This window comes from Octodon degus, unplaced genomic scaffold (genome assembly GCF_000260255.1).
Source record: "Octodon degus isolate 3935 unplaced genomic scaffold, OctDeg1.0 scaffold00002, whole genome shotgun sequence".
NCBI classification, from domain to species: domain Eukaryota; kingdom Metazoa; phylum Chordata; class Mammalia; order Rodentia; family Octodontidae; genus Octodon; species Octodon degus.
This window is the reverse complement of record NW_004524578.1, coordinates 30,825,116-30,825,560: the sequence shown is the minus strand read 5'-3', so window position 1 is coordinate 30,825,560 and position 445 is coordinate 30,825,116.

Genomic DNA, 445 nt, shown 5'->3' with positions numbered 1-445 from the left:
CTAGGACTGGGTCTCCTAAACTGATATTTTAGATTAAATATTTCCCATGAGTTAGTTGCCTTGCTATGTCAGAGGCATAAATAATTTAGTGAAAAAAATTGGATTAATTTACATAAAAATAAAATCTCTGGCCTTAAAATGGTTAACAACAATTAAGAGATGCATATTACTGACAAGGGGAGCTTTAGATGGAATTTCATGGAGGAACTGTCAGAAGAGCTCTCGAAAGCTTAATACATGTAAATCCTGATCTATATTTAATCTCTTGCTTCTGATTATTTATCCTATTTATTCCAGTGGTCTGGATTCCTGTGAAGCATGTTTTCACAACTGGTTGGAAATGAAAGATTAGATGGGCTAGATCAAACACCGCTTTCTTGAGATCAAGCGAAGGGAGTTGGGATGTTTCCAAAACACACTTGTTTGATTAGCCATACAGTTTGGA